This window comes from Callithrix jacchus, chromosome 1 (assembly GCF_049354715.1).
Source record: "Callithrix jacchus isolate 240 chromosome 1, calJac240_pri, whole genome shotgun sequence".
Classification (NCBI taxonomy): domain Eukaryota; kingdom Metazoa; phylum Chordata; class Mammalia; order Primates; family Cebidae; genus Callithrix; species Callithrix jacchus.
This window is the reverse complement of record NC_133502.1, coordinates 157,840,150-157,858,764: the sequence shown is the minus strand read 5'-3', so window position 1 is coordinate 157,858,764 and position 18,615 is coordinate 157,840,150. Positions and strand designations below refer to the sequence as shown.

Below are 18,615 nucleotides of genomic sequence, written 5' to 3'. Positions count from 1 at the left end.
CGTTTGTGCATTTCACACGCATTTCTTAAGCACCTATGGGTAGAGGCTCCATTTTCTGTGGCCTGATCAGCAGGGGAGCAGCTACCAGCATCTTGAACCTGACCAAAAGGTGAGGGAGTTATTGACTGTACACGGTGTCCCAGCCCTCCCTGTCCTAGCCACAGGCCCAGGAGCCCTGGACAGCCTGTGGGTCCAGAAGTAAACTTGGGTGCCTCTGTGGCTGCAGGGTCAAGGCAGTGCCTACCCATCTGCCTTCCCCTCTGTGACACTTAGCGACATGGTATGCACTGAGTGTGGGGTTCCCAGTTTTATCAGTTTATTAATCCATTCCATAGATACTTAGTGCCTCATATGTACTGGACACTGTTCTAGGTGCCAGGGAAATGGAGTTCACTACTGAAATCCCTGCTTTTAAGCAACTTATGTTCAAGAAGAAATCTAAAGTGGGGTGAGAGGGAGAAGGAATGATCAGGGAAGGCCTCACTGATGAGGTAAAGTTTTAGCAGGTACATGAAGAAACTGATGGAGAGAGCCAGGTGCATATCTGAGGGAAGAGTGCTCAAGGAGAGGGAATAGCACATGCAAACACCCAAGGTTGGAGGAACAAGCTTGGCACAACCTGGGAACAGCCAGTGAAGCATGAGACCCTGGTGGAGCAGAATGAGATCTAGGACTCAGAGTTCATTTTCCCATCCCCTTTGGAGGCTTTAGAACCAGAGGGCCACCCCTCCTCTGTGAAGCAGTTCAAACTAACCTCATGCATTTCTGTTGCTTATCTACAGTGGGTCATCACTGAGACTGGTGTTTCGTGGGTCTGGCTTTGGAAGTCCCTGCCATGCCCTGCTTTGCCCTTGAGTTTCTTCGTCTGTGCAATGAGGGACTTGAATCAGACTGGCAAGGGTACATTGGACTTTCCAGGGTCAAGACCCTCCCTCTGTCTTGTCCAGTTAGGTGCAAGAATTTGATATTGTGGGGGCATATATATATATATATATATATATATATATATATATATATATATGTTTCGAGACAGAGTCTCACTGTGTTGCCCAGGCTGGAGTGCAATGGCACAATCTCGGCTCACTGCATCCTCCGCCTCCCGGGTTCAAGTGATTCTCCCTGACTCAGCCTCCCGAGTAGCTAGACTTACAGTGCCCACCACTGTGCCTAGCTAATTTGTGTATTTTTAGTAGAGATGGGGTTTCACCATGTTGGCCGGGCTGGTCTCAAAATCCTGACCTCAGGTGATCCACCCACCTCAGCCCCCCAAAATGCTGGGATTACAGGCATGAGCCGATATTGGGTCATTTTTAGGTTAATAAAAGTATGCTGATCGATATTTAATTATTAATATGTTTAACCTATTAGATTTCCTTTGTCATGAAAGAGTCTCCCAGCCAGCTGTAGGTGGTCTTGCAGCAGTCATAAGAAGTGAGTGCAGGCATGGCAAGTGCTCCCCAGTGGTTTATCCATCAACCAGCCAACCATTCATCTATCCATCCATCCTTCCCCTCGGTTCATCCCACAGTGCATTGTTGAGCACCTGCTGGGAACCAGCCACTGGGCAGGCTGCCTCTGTGGCAGTGATGAATTTTTAAAGACTCAGACCTAGCCGTTTTGTGTAGGGATGTTAGCTCTGCCAGAAGATCATGCTGGGGAGGGACTCCACTCAGAAAGACCAGAGCAACTACTGCCTCACAGCACACACAAAAATTAACTCAAAAGGGATCAATGACCTTAATAAAAGACCTAAAGCCATTAAACTCCTAGGAAAAAAACCTATGGGTAGACCTTTATGACCTTGGATTTAGCAATGAATTATTGGATGTGACACCAAAACCACAAGTAACAGAAGAAAAATAAATTGGGACTTCATGAAAATTAAAGCTTTTTTGCATCCAAAGACAGTATCAAGAAAGTGAAAAGACAGTATAGGAATGAGAGAATAGGCCAGGTGCAGTGGCTCCCACCTGTGAACCTAGCAACTTGGGAGACAGGCAGGCAGGTCACTTGAGTCCAGGAGTTCAAGATGAGTCTGGGCGACATGGCAAAACCCCATCTCTACAAAATATACAAAAATTAGCTGGGTATGGTGGTGTGCACCTGTAGTCCCAGCTACTAGGGAGGCTGAGGCTGGAGGATCACTTGGAAGGTGGAGGTTACACTGAGCCAAGATCGTGCCACTGCCCACCAGCCTCCATGACAGAGCGAGACCCTGAAAGTCAACAACCCACACTAAGACAAACCACATTTTAAAAATGGGCAGAAGACTTGAATAGACATTTCTCTAAAGATGCACAAATGGCCAGTAAACACATGAAAAGATGTTCAACATCATTAATCATTATGGAAAATGTAAATTAAAGCCACAGTGAGACACCACTGCGCACCTACTAGAATGGTTATGGTCAAAAACAGGAAGCTAACTAACGAGTATTAGCAAGGATATGAAGGAATAGTAACCCTCTTACGTTGTGGTGGGAATGTAAAAGGGTGTAAGGTGCAGCCTCTGTAGAAAACAATCTGGTTGTTCCCCAAAAAGCTATGCCTCGGGCCAGGCGCAGAGGCTTAGACCTGTAATCTCAGCACTTTGGGAGGCCAAAGTGGGTAGATCGCTTGAGCTCAGGAGGTTGAGACCAGCCTGGGCAACAGGGCAAAACCCCATCTCTACCAAAAATATAAAAACTTAGCTGGGTGCAGTGGCACGTGCTTGTTTGTGGTTCCAGCTACTAGGGAAGCTGATATGGGAAGATCCACAGAGCCTGGGAGGCAGAGGAGGCTGCAGTGAGCCGAGGTTGCACCTCTGCACTCCAGCCTGGGCAACAGAGTGAGACTCTGTCTCAAAACAATAAAAGAGCTATAAATAGAACTACCATATAACCCAGCAGTTCCACTCCTAGAACTGAAAATTGACTTGGACAGATACTTATACACTGAAAAGATAAAATTTAAGCATTGCAGCACCATTCACAATAGCCAAAAGGCAGAAACAACCCAAATGTCCAAAGACAGATGAGTTGATAAACAAAAATGGAATATCATTCAGTCATAAAAAGAAAGTTCTGACACATGCCAAAACATGGAGGAACCTTAAAAACATTATGCTAAGTGAAATAAGCTGGACGCAAATAGACAAATACTGTATGGTTCTGCTTATGTATCTAGACTAGGCAAATTCATAGAGGCAGAAAGTAGATTAGAGGTGGCCAGGGGCTGGAGGAGGGGTGAACGGGGAGTTATTGCCTAATGGTACAGAGTTCCTATTTGGGATGATGAAAAATTTCTGGAAATAGTGGTGATGGTTGCACAACATTGTGAATATAATTAATGCCACTGAATTGTATACTTAAAAATGGTTAAAATGGCAAACTTTAGGTCCTATATATTTTACAAATAAAAAAAAAAAAGACATACTTGTTTACCAGAGATGTAAAAGAACAGAAGAAAAGAGAAGGCCAGAAGAGGTAGTGGGAGGAACAGGGCTTTGTCGGGAACCACTGGGTTTGGATTCTGCCCTGCTGCTGGGTCACCTCAGAAACACATGAGTTAACCTCATGGGTGAAACTTGGTACCCTCTTTTGATGTGAGAGCCCAGTAAGATGATGAGTGTGGGTTCTCTGTTGGGTCATGAGGGGTGCTGAGGGAATGCCTTTCCATCCCCTTTAATTTCATCCTTTCCAGTGTAAAAGATTGTTCTATTGGTAGAAAAGACAGAACATGGTTAACTTGGCAATTTTGCCCAAATCATCGTCGGTTACCTTGCTCGTATTCTGCTATCCTCCTCTAGGTGGTGGCCCAGCCCCTGTCTGTCATCTCATTCTCACTCTCTTTGGTGTTTTTGCCGTAACTCAGGACTCATCAGGATCCCCACTTCCTTGGCATTGGTGCCTGTCCTTCGTCACATGCTTCCTCTTCCCTGTCTGGGTTTACTGTGGGTTCTTTCTGAAATCTGAATTCTGCTAATGAGAAGTCATCTGAACACCGAGCCACGGATATGCACACCCACATGGTAGAATATCGTAGGCTCATAACAAAAAGGGTCAGGGAAGTGTTTGAAATACCTGGACAAATGTTGGATAGTGATGAGAAAGAGTGGAATATATGATTGTATAGACATTACGAGTTCAACTTTTTTTAAAAACACACGAAATTGTTGGTTGGCTTGTTTTGTTCAACCCAAGCACATCAGAGCCCATGCCCTTTTGTAGCTGCTGGTCTGAACTGCCCTCTCCTTCCCCTCCAAGGTTCACTACTATCTGTGGTCAGATCCACCTTTTTCGCAGCCACCCAGAGAGATTTCCTGCTGCCTCAGCCTCTCTCATGGAAGATTGAAAGAGGCTCGGGGTTCAGACACACAGACTGTCCTGGATCCTCCAGAGACCCACGCCCTTGCTACACCCAGGTTGTCACCCCCTAGTTTATCAGTTACCCCCACCCCATGACGGTCCTCATCAGATCCTTGGCTCAGAACCAGCGTATGTGCCCCCAAAGGTGAGCAAGCAAGAGTCTGATAGAGCTCTATTTGCTGAAAAGCTCAGCTTCCCAGGGGCAGAAGGAGTCCTGGCAGTTCTGAGATCCCTGGAGGCAGGTGCAGTGGGAGGATAGACTGACTCGGGCCAGGGCTGGATGCTTCCACTCAGGTCCGAAAGGAGAGCTGGTCATCAGGTAGGAGTGGCCCCAGGCCAAACCCAGAGCCTGCCTTCAGGAAATGAGGTGGCCTGCTCCTTCCCTCCCGCTGCTAATAATTAACCCAGGAACAGCTGCCTGTGAGGCTGGAAGGGCCTTTAGACATCATGTGACACACTCCAGTCCAGGCCTTTTGCAAAAGTGGGAGGAAGTCATTTACTACATTTCCTCAATTCTGAAAGGCGCGTTGGCCACATTTCACTGCTTCTGAAATCACCGTGACCTTCACAGTCACTGGGGACTTTGGATGTACTGTTTCTTTAAAATAACTCTGCTGAAACACCTGTTACATCAGGTGTGTCATCTTAGAGCAGAGGGAATATGGTGATAAACACCCAGATCATTACTCAAGTTTCTAATATTGCAGAGTTAATTAGGGGGAAAGATGGTTTTCTGGGCCATTTCCCTCTTAAGAGGAAATTTACCAACATGTGAGCCTCGGGGAGTGTTTATAAAAGTTGTCTCAAAAGTGTAAGAACATACCTTTATTTAGTAAATTGCAGAGACAATAGTGAATAAGTATGGGGCTCCCTTTACCACTGCCAGTAAATCACCTATAATTCTCCTCCCTGCTGATCACGTGGATCAGTGGACTCAGAGTGGATGGTGTGTGATGCCCCCTCCAGAGCTTGGGATCATCACCCTGTTTGGAGTCTGTCTGCCTGCGTGACCTGGGTGTGATTCTCTGAGTCAAGTCTCCCAATCTGTAAAATGGTAATAGCAGCGCTACCTGCCAGGCCAAGTCAAAACCAATCAGTCAGGAGAGGGGTATAAAATTACTTGGAAATCTCTGAAGCCCCATAGCACAGGATGCCCAGGAAGGGGAATGGCCCAGGGACTGAGAAACAGATGGGAGGGAAGGGCAGGAATGCACAGGCAGCACTCAGCTGGTGTTGAGTGGCTGCAGCAGGCCGGGCCCTGTGCTGCATTAGGAATGAAATCGCTGCTCTCTACAGTTATTTACAGAGGAGGAAACCGAGACAGAACATTAATTTGTTCAGGTTTGTGTCTACTTGGGAGTAGCAGAGCAGAGACTAGAACCCAGATCTGGCTATTCCTTCAAACCTCCAGTGGACTCTGGCCTGGCGAGAACCCTCCTGTCCCAGGGTGCTCCCAAGCAAAGATGTTCCTAGTCCCAGTCACAGGCCACTCCTTGAAATCAGTTAGTGGCTTGTCTTTATCTCTGTACTCCCAGCTCACAGCATGTGGAAGGCCTCAGTACAGATAAATGCAACAACAGCAGCAACGACATATATTATTTCCTTTTTTTTCTTGACCTTACCTTTACTTTTTAGTAGCAATTATACATTCATTTCCTGTACTTTTTACTGTATATTTTTAAGGTATACAACTTGTTATTTTGATAAACATATACATTTCAGTTGTCCCTAAATACTCTTCCTCTGAGTTGCATTTTGGCATACCTTTTAAAAGTCTTTTTTAAGAGTTTCATTAAATTGCTGACCCCATTTTATCAAGGCACAAAGCCCTGGAAATCTGAATAGGCTGCATAAAAATATTTTATGGTTTCTAGAGGCACATTGGCAACCAGCGGCAGGGTTACTGAACCTGATATAACCTGAGATTAAAACCTACAGGCAGAGGATTTTAAAGTTGGAAAAAGCCTTAGAGGGCTCTAACTGGGAAACCGAGCCAGAGAAAAGTGAGTTAGTGACTTCCCAAGTCACCTGGCTGATCAGAGACAAGGTGATGCTTCATAGGGGTGAGTAGAGAGTATTTTTCCCTGTTTCCTTGAGATAAAATTATGGTCAGGGACACTGGCGGTGAGGATTGGGTTTCTTTGGCTGGACCGCCACTGGCTTCAGACTCCTTGGCGGGAAGAGAGGCTGGCAGGATGGTCCGGTTGTGAGATTCCAGCTTCTTGGCTGGGATGCACTGCGATTAGCACATCTCAAACCTTTCAAAGTGACTTTAGCTGTTTTCTTTTCTGAAGGCTTCTGCTGCTTTTGGCTGTAAAGGGGTGGGGGCCCAAGCCTAAGATAGAAATATGGACTAACACCCAAAAGGGCGTGTCTGTGCCTGAGGGCAAATATTAGCAGAGTATTTTTGTAAGGTTTATGCAACTTGATTCATGTCCCTGTGGAGTAAACGTATTCCATCCTGATTTCCAGTCTGTCTGGGGCCTAGTGGAACTATTTGGAGGGAAAATGAAGAGAGATCAGTAGCTTAATTTTAGGTAGAAACAGCTAAGTGTAAAACATATCCCCTTGTCTCTTTTTTGAGCTTTACATATTACTTTTTTCTTGTTATATTCCCTCATCTCCTATTTCATGGTTTGATGGGCCATTTCAGTTTTTTCCAAGAATGAGGTATTCATTTAGAATTATTTCTAATGAGAAAAAAATACATGTAAGGAAATTCAGTTTTGAACAATACCACATCGAGTGAGGCTTATATGTACAGAAATTTAACCTTGGAACTGTTGAAACAGAAGTCATGAGACCGTCGGTCCTGAAAGCCCAGAGTTCATGTGTCCCACTCTCTCCACTGCCAGTCTGCCTCTGAGGCCTTCTCATCAAGGGTCTCATCCAGCTCCTCTGCTTGATTACCTCTAGTGATGATGAGCTCCCTCTCTTACAAGGCACTGCCTTCCCTATTTGTGCAGGTTTAACTGTTGAAAAACTCCTGTTGAAGAAAAATGTGTTTCCTTCCTCTTCTACCCACTGAACCTTTGGGGCCTAAAATCGGTCCAACGATAGTAGCTGGGTGCCAGTTAATTTGCATACATGTTATCTCCACTGACTAAAACAACCTTAGAGAAATCCTTCCTCTTTTACAGATAGGGAAACTGAGTCTCAGAGCGGGTAAGTAGTCTCTCTAAAGTTAATCTCAAAGTAAGCGATTAAGCTGATGTCTTCCAACAGCTGCCTGATTCTGATGCTGGTAGCTTTCCCACAGCCTTACCTTGTATCCTAATTCCTCTTCTGTGTGACAGCTCATTGGATTTTTGAAGTACCTAATCTTATCCTCCCTGAGATTTCTCTAAGATTTCAGTTATTCCTCAGGAACGCCTGCTAAATCAGTTTCTGTGGAGTTCCCATACCATGCATGCATTTTCCCCTCCCAACCTTTGCACATGGGGTTTGCAGTGTCCAGAGTGCTGCAGCTTTTCCCTGGCCAGTATCCCCTTATCCTGCAAGACTCCCCATGAAATTTTTCTGAATGGGTCCCGACACCCACCCCACCCTGGTGGGTCCAGAGCCTTCCTCGTGTTCCTCCAGCCCCCTGGGCCTTTATATCCCCTAGAACTTGATACTGCCCACTCCCTAGCCTGGCACAGAGATGGCGCAGAGTAAATGAATATTGAGAGAGTAAATGATGCAGAACTCCTTTGCCAAAGCAGCAACCAAGGAGGCTAAAAGTAATTGTAAACAAGATTGACAAGCCCATGGAATCGTAGTCAGATGCAGGTTGCTTGGAGGCTGTCAGGGACAGCTTGCCTGGAGTAAGTCCTGGATGTCATTTTCCTCAGCATGACTTGGTCGAAATCCCCCATGGGCTGGGATTTGCCCTGTTTTTCTCCCAGGAGGCAGGTTTGCTGGCTCTTAGGTGTCTGGGTTCACCAAGGTGGCACGCAGTGGGGAAAGGTTACCAGTCACCGTTCAGTGACTAGTGGGGCCAAACTAAATCTCATTTCTCTACAACCCACCCAAGATGTCCACATGGGTACTGAGAAGCAACCCAGGGAGAGTTAAGTCCTGTGGAATTTGGGGGTGTGCTGTTTGGCACTGTCCCATAATCAGATTTCCTAAAACTCTTAAAAAGAAAACAAAAAAACAAAAAAAAACTTCTAACACAGTCTAACTTTAACTTAAAAAAAAACTCAGAAAGACAGCATTGTTAAGTCAGGAGAGAGTGGTCACCTGTGGAGGGGAGTGTCTGGAAGAGGACGTGAGGGGCTCCTACCGGCCTCCTGGGGAGCACTATATTTAGCATTTATACTTTTTCTCTCTGTGATATTTCAAGAAAAAGGTTTTTCTTTAAATTGAATGGCTTCATTTAATATACTCAGCATGAGTTTTCTGCTGGCTTTGAAGAAACTTTGTGTTTTAGTTACTAGCTTCTCATCACAACACTGAAAACCCAGCTCATGGCACTTAAGAGATTGGTTTCTCTTTATAGCAACATTACCTCTTTCCCGAAACTGCCTGCGGCTCCTGCAGCGTTCTTTATCTTGCCCTTCAGGGAGCTTAAAACTACTACTTCTTATGCTGCCAGGATCTAGTATAACTTTTTTATTTTGTTAGTTTTGCAAGTGTCATGGTGTCGAACCTATAAATAAAACCTATAAATAAACCCCAACTCCATAATAAGAAAACTATTTGACATTTTGAAGTTGTATGAGAAGGCCAGTAATTACAGATCTCAGTTTGAACACAACGGTCCGACAAATGACTCCTCCGGGGCTTCCCAGGGGCTTCAGTCAGAGAGCCACTTCCCGAACAAATTACAGGATCTGTGGAACAAATGATTTTATCCCAAAATCGTACTTTTGGAGTATCAGGATTGACAATTGCAAGATGACTCCACGGAGTATTGTGCTGTATTACTAAAATGACCTGTGTGAGCGTGTCTCCCATGTCCTAGAGAAGAATGTGAAGACTTGAGTATTAAGGACGTTCATAAATGGTTTTTTCTTTCTTTTTTTTTTTTTTGAGACGGAGTTTCGCTCTTGTTACCCAGGCTGGAGTGCAATGGCGTGATCTCGGCTCACCGCAACCTCCGCCTCCTGGGTTCAGGCAATTCTCCTGCCTCAGCCTCCCAAGTGGCTGGGATTAAGGCACGCTGCCACCATGCCCAGCTAATTTTTTGTATCTTTAGTAGAGACAGGGTTTCACCATTTTGACCAGGATGGTCTTGATCTCTTGACCTCGTGATCCACCCACCTCGGCCTCCCAAAGTGCTGGGATTACAGGCTTGAGCCACCGCGCCCGGCCCATAAATGATTTTTTCTAATAAGAGGTGTTAACACTTACATAAATACCCAAATTTTAAAAAAGTTTTGTTCACCAGCCCTTGGGTTGTCGACTGTGTTTTGTACTCATTAGGAGGTTTTATACTTTTAAAATGTTATTTAAAATTTAATTTTTTGGTATACAGGTTCAGGATAAATTTGTGTATTGGCTTTAACATTGAATTCGCCATATGAAAATGCCTCTCTAAATAAGGAGGTTTGTTTTTCTCTTAGGAAGTATTCAGTAGTGATTATGTTTACATTAAAATGTAATTTAAAAAATAAGTTAGTGCATTCATCTTTGTATTGTTACGAAGTATTGTACTTTGGAAATTAAAAAGCCAAGAAAGTAGGCTAAAAATGGCAGAAGGTAGTGTTGATCAGTTTATGAAATTACAGTTATGAGGAAAAAGATTAAATTCCAGGTACCAGTTGTACAGTAATTTGGTTATCAACTGCATTTATTTTAAAACTAATAAAGGGAAATAATGTATAGGGAAGTATTTTTAAAGATATTTGGGCATTTCACAAATGAAAACTGTAATCACTAGTTTTTAATTAGTTGGACTGAATTTCATTAAAAACATTTGCAAAAATAATAAAAATGACAGTGAAAACAAAATATTAAATAAAAATTTTTAAAAAGAACATTTTTAAAGCCTAATTAGTAGCACAAAATGCATGCATCTTGTTTTCTTTTATTGCTGCTGCTTTAAGAAAATGCTGGTTGACCCTTTCACGGGTTTCTGAGGAAGGGTGTGTGCTTTGTGTGGCCTGTTATAATTTGGATGAATTGTTAAGAATTGGTGTTGGTGAATAATGTGGACTAATTTGAGTGAACAAGCCAAGACATCTGGTTATATAATATCAAGTGATACAGTCCTTTTTGAATGATGGCAGTTTTCCTGTTGCTTTCTTCTGTTTAGACAACAATACTAATCCCAGCACTGACATATAAACTGGAAAATCTGTTACTTCATCAACAATGATTTAGGAAGTACTTCTTGCAGACTGAGTGATGGGACAGCTGCCAAGCTTTGGAAACTCTGTTTAGCTCTGGGAAGTGACTTGTAATATAGACAGTAAAACTGACAAAAGGATGCCCACCTAACCAAGACCCTATAAGCTGTAAGCTTATAGACTATAAGCATAGACAGGCAGAAGCAAAAGGAACCTGGAAGATTGTCTGGTAGAGGATTTTCCATTGTGTGGCTCTCACACCAGCTGCACCATTGTCATGGAGATCAGGGGGTATTTATTTGAAATGCAACTTCAAGCTGGGTGTATTGGTATACATCTGTAGTCCCAGCTCCTTAGGAGGCCAAGGCAGGAGGACTGCTGAGCCCAGGAGTATGAGGCCAGCCTTGGCAACATAATGAGACTCTGTCTTGTAAAAAACAAACGATTTCTATATGACAAGTAAAACAAAGCATGATTCTGGTTTGGATTGTGGATCGGGGGAGAGAAATAAAGGACATCTTTGGAATAATTTGCAAAATTGTAGTATGGACTGGATATTAGAAAAGTGCTTATCAATGTTAAATTTCTTCAGTGTGATAATTGTATGGTGGTTATAAAACGCCCTTGTTTTGGGGAGATATGTGCTAAAATATTTCGAGATAAAGGGGTGTGATCTCTACATCAAGTGGTTCAGAGAAAAGCATGGTGTGTCTTTGTGTGTATATAGATAAGAGAGAGAGGGGAAACATAGGGTATGTGGGCCGGACACGATGGCTCATGCCTGAATCCCAGCACTTTGGGAGGCTGAAGCAGGCAAATTACCTGAGGTCAGGAGTTCAATACCAGCCTGGCCAACATGGTGAAACCCTGTCTCTATTAAAAATACAAAAATTAGCCAGGCACTTGGTGGTGCATGCCTGTAATCCTAGCTATCAGGAGGCTGAGGCACAAGAATCACTTGAACCTAGGAGGTGGAGGTTGCAGTGAGTTGAGATCATTCCACTATACCCCAGCCTGGGCGAAAGAGTGAGACTATCTCAAAAAAAAAAAAAAATGTGTATATGGCTAAATGTTAACAGTTGAATGCAGGGCAAAAGGGTTATGCAGGAGTGATGTTTTCCTTGCAACTTTTCTGTAAGTTCAGAAAATTCTTGAAGCACAAGAATTGCTTAAACCTAGGAGGTGGAGGTTGCAGTGAGTTGAGAACATTCCACTGCACTCCAGTCTGGGAAATAGAGTGAGACTCTATCTCAGAATTAAAAAAAAAAGTGTATTTGGCAAAATATTAACAAAAGGGCAAAAGGGTTATACAGGAGTTATGTTTTTCTTGCAACTTTTCTGTAAGTTCAGAAAATTATTTTCTTTTAAAATGCAGTTTCCTGGGCCCTTACTGAACCAGAATCTCTGGATAGTAACCAAGAATCTGCGTTTTAACAAGTCTGCAGATGATTCTTGTGTACACTAGTTTTAAGTCACTGGCTAAAAAGAAAGTCTCGTTATAGTCACTATTTTTTTAAGTAACTTAATCAGTGAGCAGACGTTCTTAGTTTGAGCTCATCTTAGTGTTTAATAAATGATAAATAAATCCCTGTCCAAGTGTTTGCAAAAAAAAAAAAAATTTTTTTTTGAGACAAAGTCTTGCTCTGTTGCCCAGGTTGGAGAGCAGTGGTGCAATCATAGCTTCCTACAGCCTTGACCTCCTGGGCTCAAGCGATTCTCCCACCTCAGCCTCCTAAATAACTAGGACTACAGGCAAGTGCTACCACACCCAGCTATTTTTTTTTAATTTCTGTAGATATGAGGGTCTAGCCAGTAAACTTTATCTTTATAAGGGAATACCCTGCTTACTTCAGAGGAATTTAAGGAACAGTTAGCCCTGGCTTTAAAACAGACTGGAAGGAAAAGCTGTCCTGTTTGAGGTACCGACAGCAATAGGAAAGTGTGGTTTCGTTTTCCTACAGGCATGAGCAATGTGAGTGATTATTCCTTGTTGGGGCCCTGGTTGGTGCCCCAAAAAAAACTCATCACCATGTAATGCAACCAGCATCTGTGTGTCTACAGTGACAAGGAAGAGAGAACAACCCTGGTACTATATTAGCAGCTAAATGAGTGAAGCATGTGTCTGCAATACATTAAATATTGGCATTTGATGACTCGTGCACTTAATTTGATGAGTCATTGTCTAGGGTGGTTGATAGTACAGGTATTTTTCCATGCTAGAAATGCCCTTCTCCAGATCAGTTATCTGTTAGGGCTCAGAAATAGCTAAAAGGAAAAAAAGGGCGGAGGGAGAGGGAAGAAAGCACTTTCCTGAGTTCATAGGGAAGAATAATTCGGGAAGCGGAATTGAGCTACAGAGAAAGGCTTCTATACTGCAGAAAGGATTTTTGAAATAAGCTGAACTGTAAGCAATAAGCAAAAAAGGAGAGCAGAGCTGTTCCTATTTCCTTTATACTGTCAGTGTAGGAGGTGGCATGTCTTCCCTTTGTCGCCACTAGGTGGTGGCATTGGGCTAGACCAGCTTGATGCTGTAGGTTGATTGCTGTCGCAGGCCACCCATGATTCATTTAGACAGGTTACTTACAAATTGGGTGTTTATAAATCAAGACTGTTTTCTTCTTCTTCTTTTCCTTAACCAAACTCACATTCTTCAATTAGAGGCCTAAATCCCTTACTTTAAAAAAAATAAGAATATGGAATACTTTGCCCTTTATTTATTTATTATTATCTTGAGATAGAGTCAGACTGTCACTCAGGCTGGAGTGCAATGGCACAATTTTGGCTCACTGCAATCTCTGCTTCCCGGGTTCGAGTGATTCTCCTGACTCAGCCTCCCAAGTAGCTGAGATTACAAGTGTGTGCCACCATACCCGGCTAATATTTGTATTTTTAGTAGAGATGGGGTTTCACCATGTTGGCCAGGCTGGTCTCAAACTCCTGACCTCAGGTGATCTGCCCACCAGGGCCTCCCAAAGTGCTGGGATTACAGGCGTGAGCCACTGCACTGGCCTCTTTATTTAAAATTTTACAGTGGAGTTGGGTTTGCTCTATCACTTGCATGCGTTCCTCTCCCTTCTTTCTGTCCGGTTCATTGGCTTGTGAAAGAACGGTTTCCCAGATCCATGTGTAGACAGACCCTTAGGAAATAAAGCAGCAGTATTACTTCCTTTCTGTCTCAGGCTTCAGGGCAGCCAGGGAGGGGCTCAGTAGCAGCTCTGTTACCTAACCCTGACTCCCAGGGCTCTGGTGTCTCGCATTCGCAGGGCGTGGCAATTTGTGCCAGCATGCTCCTGCCTCTGGTTCCCCTGAGTTTGTAGAGCAGCTCAAAGGTGTATCACTTATCTATAACCCCTACTTTTTAACTCTAGCAAGCTGTCTTTATTAAAGTGAATACGTAAAACTTTAAGAAATGGAACATTCATATATCTGTAAGTCGTTCAAAATCAGGATTGCCCTACAAAATCTGGAATCTGTAGACAGCACCTGATGGCATTAGATTTATTATTATTTATTAGAACATTAATAGAATACCTTTTATTGAGTGCCTGGTATGTGTGCCACATGTGCTAGGCACTTTCCATGTGCCACTCTAACTCTCATGGTCTTTATTGTGCCCCTACTGTTTGCAAAGTGAGGTGTTGCCTCTTTCAATAATACATTTTCCAAATAAAATCTTTGATTAAAAACTGTATTCACAGTAGAGCTTCAATTGCTATTGTTTAAAACATTCTAAAGTTATAATGGATATTTTTCTTTTTGTTTTCTTTTTTTTTTTGAGACAGAGTTTCACTCTTGTTACCCAGGCTGGAGTGCAATGGTGTGATCTCGGCTCACCGCAACCTCCGCCTCCTGGCTTCAGGCCATTCTCCTGCCTCAGCCTCCCAGCTGGGATTACAGGCATGCACCACCATGCCTGGCTAATTTTTTTTTTTTGTATTTTTAGTAGAGATTGGGTTTCACCATGTTGACCAGAATGGTCTCCATCTCTTGACCTCGTGATCCACCCGCCTCGGCCTCCCAAAGTGCTGGGATTACAGGCGTGAGCCACCGCGCCCGGCCTATAATGGATATTTAAACTCATGCAAAGAACAGGCTTGGCTTCCATATTATAAAATGCATCAGCAGCAGCTGTAATCATTTGTGGTCAGAGAGACCAGCATGTTCCTGGTTGGGTTGTGGCTTTATTTAGAATTAAGAGGCTTATAAAGGAAGCCATAGAAACCCTGAGTTCCCCAATTGCTCTGGTACAGGAAACAGAGCAGTTAGTCAGCATCCATTGTCCCGACCAGATTGTTTAAGATGTAATTTCAAGACAATCTGAAAATACAACATGGCTCAATTATTTGGCTATTTGACATCAGGCTCATTCTTACCAAGGTTTGCTTTAGGAACCATTGTATGAAGATTTCTGCAGCTTTCATAAAATACCTATTTATGAACTTGTCATTAGGTTTCAAGCCCTTTATGTAACAATCAGAGATGGACGTGAGAAGGGGGAAGTCTGTGTGGGTTACTGGTCGGCTTTATTTTGTCAGCTGGCTGTGTGACTGTGCTGGACAGCATCACTGCTAACTGTGGTGAAATGAATAAGCCCCAGTGGCGTGAATGCCAGCATGAGCTATGAGGAGCTGCTCAGGTGAAGTTTGAAAATCAGTGTCCGACAATGGACATTGGTGACTTTCATTTGGAGGCACCTGTTTCAAATCTTAGTTTTTTCTGCCTGGGGTCATGGTGTGACTATCTCTGTTTTAGCTGCTGCACAGAACAACTGCCCACCTCTCTTCACACACAGTGAATTCATCCACACAATGAACGGTTTAGATTCTGTAGAGCCTGTATACTAAGGCCATCCATCCAAAACACACCCTGAGGTTCCCTGGAAACCCACTCCTCTAGTCCTCGCCTCCCTGGCTGTTACTTTGAGGGCTTCCCAAAGGGAAAGTGATTCTGTGCCACACCTGTGGATGCTGAATCACCACTGGGGGGGTGTGGGGACAGGCAGTTTTTAAAAGCTCCCCAGGTGATTCTGATGTGCACCTCCCACTAACACCAACTTGTAATGGTTCTATTGTACCTTTTGGAAAAAAAAAAACAAGTAACCCACCTGAGATTCTTAGACAAGAACTAAAAAATAAAATTGACATTTTAAAGTCAATGTGGTTAAAGCATTATGGAACACATTTGTTGTCGTTTGATAACTTTTTGTATTACTCAGAAAATGCATCCCTGCTTCTGATGACATTTTCATTGGAAAGGGCAAGGCGGAGGTGGTGGGGTGGGTGGAATTTTATAAGTGACTGAATAAGTTTCTCTGCACTGTTGGTCCCAGGAATGTTTTTTATTAATATTTGAGATTCCCTATCCTTATCTAAGGGAGGTTTACGTGGAGCTCCTTAAATATAATGATAAAGAGAGGAAGAACTTCTCTTCCTGGGTGTACTTTCTGTGCCTAATTGCTGCCCCTGTCTTTCCCTGAAGCTTTTCGGTTCTCCAGTCTGCTTTGGCCACATCCTTCTGAGAGCTGAGTCACTACTCCTTCCTACTGAGTCACAAATCTTTTCTCTGGCCCCACCTTGACATTAGGTAATTTTCCAATTACCTGTGACTTGCTTCTCCCAGAATGGACCCTGGCAGCAGCAGCTTGGTCATCACCGGGAGACAAGATGCGGACTCTTGGGTCCTATCCAGACCTACTTGAATCAGAGTCTGCATTTTAACAAGATCTGCAAGCACTCTGTACACACACTGCACTGTGAGAAGCACTGGTCTGTATGGGACATCTGTCTTCTCTCCCGTCTGCATTCCTTCTTTCTTTTCTTGCTTTTTTTTTTTAAGAGATAGAGTCTTGCTATGTTGCCCAGGGTGAACTCTTACTCCTAGGCTCAAACAGCCCTTCCACCTTGGCCTCCAGAGTAGCTGGGACTGCAGGTGGGCACTACCGTACCAGGTTCCCTCTCTAATTTCTACTTAGACCCCACCCCATCCTTCTCTCTCAAGTTTGTCTATCCTGTTGTACTGCTATACAGTTTTGTTGTACTGCAGTACTGCTATATAGTCTGTTGTGCAGACTATAAATCTTGGCTCCGTTTTCTATTTCATTCTTTCTTCCATTCATTTGGACATTTACTAACTGCCTACCAGACCTAGGTTTGAAAGTACAATGAGCAAAAGCAGACCTACCCTTCTGGGGCTTTGCATCTAGTGGGAGAAGCAGATATTAAATACATATCATCAGTTCTAAGTGTGAAATGAGGATGAGCACTAGTGAGTGAACTCTGTCGTCACTCAATCTGTGACTGGTTAGGGAGGCCAGGGAAGGCTTCCCAGAGAAGTGATGCTTGTACTGAGCACTGACGAGGAACTGGAGTTAATCAGATAAGAGGAGCCGGAAGAGCTTTGCAAGCAGAAGGAATAGCATATGCAGAGGCCTAGCCCATCAGAGAAAGTTTGAAGATAATAAATAAAAATTAATTATTCTCAGGCCCTTCATCTTTATTTGGTCTTTCACCCAAGACCATCAGATTTATATCTTCTCCATTCCCTGAGCCAATTTGATTTGTAAAATTACTTCACTTATTCTTTCTTTTTTTTTTGAGACAGAGTTTTGCTCTTTTTGCCCAGGGAGTGCAATGGCATGATCTCAGCTCACTGCAACCTCCACCTCTTGGGTTCAAGTGCCTCAGCATCTAGAGTAGCTGGGATTACAGGCGTGTGCCACCATGCCCGGCTAATTTTGTATGTTTAGTAAAGGTGGAATTTCACCATGTTGGCCAGGCTGGTCTCAAACTCCTGACCACAGGTGATCTGTCCACCTCAGCCTCCCTGAATGCTGGGATTATGGGCGTGTGCCACCATGCCTTGCTAATTTTGTATTTTTAGGTTTCATCATGTTGGCCAGGCTGGTCTCAAACTCCTGACCTCAGGTGATCCACCCACTTTGGCCTCCCAGAATGCTGGGATTGCAGGTGTGAGTCCCCACACCCCACTGCTTCATGTATTCTTTGTAGAGGCCTAGATCCTCCCACCTACATGATATTGTCATGTCCTCAGTTGCACACCTTTCCAGTCTTTTCGCCTACCTCTCCACCATTGAACTCACCAGTTAAACCAGTTTCCTTACTGTTTCCTAATACCATGGTCAGATTGTGAATGCCCTCCAATTCCCTCTTCATAAATAGTATATTTTTTTAAAAAATATAGTTGTTATTAAAACATACATACAGAAAAGTACACAAATCATAAATGTAGAGCTTGGTAAATTTTCACAAAGTGACTACACCAGTGTCATTAGCACCCACATCAAGAAATAGAATATTAAAAGCATCCCAGAAAACCCTTCCCCTCACTAAACACAAAGGTAACTATTATCCTTTCTTCTATCAGCATCGATTAGTTTTGCCTGTTTGTAAATTTTGTATAAATGGAATCATGCAGCAGATAATCTATTGTGTCTCATGTCTTTTCCTCAACGTAAAGCAACTGATTCATGTTTTGCCTGTAATGGTAGTTTCTTTCTTCTGCTGTATAGTATTATATGGTATGACTGTACCACAATTTATCCATTCTACATTTGTAGATGGGGTCTTTTCCAGTTTAGGACATTATGAAGTTTCTTTTTTTGTTATTATAAATTATTATTAGATACATATTGTGGACCAAATCTTTGAATTGTGACTTTTTAAAAAAAATAACTTATAAATTCTGAGTACATGCACAGGTTTTTTAATATAGGTAAATTGCCTGTCACGGGGATTTGGCGTACAGATTATTTTGTCAACTGGGTCATAAGTATAGTACCCAATAAGTAGTTTTCAATCCCCACCCTCCTCCCACACTTCACCCTCATGTAGGCCCTGATGGCTATTATTCCCTCCTTGGTGTCCATATGTACTCGAAGTTTTGCTCCCACAAGATTCTGGTACATGTCTTTTAGTGAGTGAATATCCATTTTTCTCCTGGGAGTGTGCCCATGTCTGAAATTGCTATAGCACAAT

At 43.3% G+C, this 18,615-nt stretch overlaps 1 protein-coding gene across 14 annotated transcripts in view; it reads left to right on the top strand.

The window, feature by feature from the left end:
* PTPN3 (protein tyrosine phosphatase non-receptor type 3) overlaps positions 1-18,615 on the top strand; it is a 120,128-nt gene that overhangs the window by 16,046 nt on the left and 85,467 nt on the right. The window lies entirely within an intron of this gene.